The sequence below is a fragment of the Rhagoletis pomonella genome, unplaced genomic scaffold (assembly GCF_013731165.1).
Source record: "Rhagoletis pomonella isolate Grant_MI unplaced genomic scaffold, Rhpom_1.0 Rhpom_scaffold_00074, whole genome shotgun sequence".
Lineage (NCBI taxonomy): Eukaryota > Metazoa > Arthropoda > Insecta > Diptera > Tephritidae > Rhagoletis > Rhagoletis pomonella.
In genome coordinates, this window is record NW_023458628.1 from 206,016 (window position 1) to 208,188 (window position 2,173).

The following is a 2,173-nucleotide window of genomic DNA, read 5'->3' on the forward strand; positions in this document are numbered from 1 at the left end:
AAAATTTTTTCTTGTGCTGACAAATTATTACAAGCCTCTTTCTATTATATTTTTTTGTTTTATCGTTTACGAGCTTTTCTCTAACTTTTTGGCGATACGAGAATCCCTCGTAAAACATAATGTTCGTAAAATGTACGTTTTCTTGCTGGCTGGGTTAACTCTGCTTTCATGTAATTTTTTATTTTGCATTAAGTATTTACTTCAGATATAATATTTTTTATATGGCTCAAAGTGATGTATGATACACATTTTGTGGCCATAATTGAAAAAATTAATATATTCATATGAATTCAGGTCGCTGAATTCGAATCTGAAGTCGAAATAAAAAACCCGAAATGGCTGATCCAATATGGTGCCTAAAATCTTAAACGCAAAAATTTTGTTAAAAGTAATAATAAGAATTGCTTATTATTATATTATTCAAGAGTTATTGTGGTAGCTGAATTAGAATCTGAATTTAAAATATCTAAAAACTATTTTAAAAATATTTATTAAATTCGGCTAGTATCGGGTTATATTTGGTTCTTTTTTTAGTTTTTATTTAAAACTCTTATGTAAAAATGCTGTTGAATTATCATATGACCATGTTTACCTGTATCTTACACGAAATTGGTCGAAAAAATCAATTTAAAAAAATCATCTTCAAAAAACTTTCAATATTATGTGGTACAAAATCGCATCTTAAACAAAAGGTCGGCCACGATCGGATTCAATATTTATTATTTTAGCTTAAAATACAATTATCTTGAAGCAAACATTAATTTTTTAATGGTTGAAACCTGGAGAAAATTACTTATGACGTTTTCTTTAAACTGTTTTTATTAAAACATTCACTTAAATATTTCATTAAATACAAAAATGAAAAAAGATGAGTGCATTTCGATATAGTTTGGTCGGAATGAATTTTTATTTGCTAGTGTGCGCGCCCGACTCCCGCCTGCATGCGAAATTCGAGCATGAGAAATAAAAGTGGAACGATTGAAACGTGCATTTCTTTCTTGCGCAAGAAGTCAACGCGGATTGCGCGCGATCCAGCCACGCGAGTTGGGCCCGCACGCTGGCAAATAAAAATTCATTGCGACAAAACTATATCAAAATGCACTAATTTTTTTCGTAGATAAATGCAGAAATCTTTATTACAGAAGTTGTTGTTAAAAATTTTCGTCCACGAGGTGCAGAAATTGCTTAAAAGTTCAATTTTTCATAAAAAATTTATTGAAAAGCAAAAATAATATCTTTGTTACGCAAATAATTTCATTGTATAGTTTAATGCTTCTTAAATCTGCACACAAAAAATTTTTTCAGTCGGACACTTACTTTCAAAGAAAAATAAGAATTTCCAAAACACTGCAAAAATTTTCAATTGTTGATTAAAAAAAACTATTTGGAATTTCGTAACAAAAATTACACAGTGTATTGTTCGACTACAAATCTCGGCGCTGCCTGAATATCATTGAAAAATATTAATCTTGGCAAATTCGGGGCCCACTTGAGGAAGCTTTACCCATATACATGAAGAAAGAAATATATATGTGCATAAGGAATTTGTAAAAATCTGAAACGCCAATATTTAATCACTTTTAAATAACATGTCTTTTAAGTTAAGGAGTGCGCGTAAACTTGTTATTTGACTTCGTATGGTGATACGGGCGTATACGTTACATACGCAACTACGTCTTTGTCGAAAAATGTAACTCGTGTGATTTTGCTCATATGTATTAATAAAGATTAATCAATCAACTACGTTAAAATTTTGGAATATAATTTTCGAGGGATTTTTTTATGTCAGGGCCCCCCCTAAATTCAATCCTGGCGACGCCCATGCATATGCCTCTAAATCTTAAGAAATGTAAAGTAATGTGCTTCTCGCGAAGAGCTGTTCATCCCTCTTCTTATAACGGGTGATTTTTTAAGAGCTTGATAACTTTTTTTTAAAAAAAAACGCATAAAATTTGCAAAATCTCATCGGTTCTTTATTTGAAACGTTAGATTGGTCCATTTACTTTTTGAAGATAATTTCATTTAAATGTTGACCGCGGCTGCGTCTTAGGTGGTCCATTCGGAAAGTCCAATTTTGGGCAACTTTTTCGAGCATTTCGGCCGGAATAGCCCGAATTTCTTCGGAAATGTTGTCTTCCAAAGCTGGAATAGTTGCTGGCTTATTTCTGTAGAC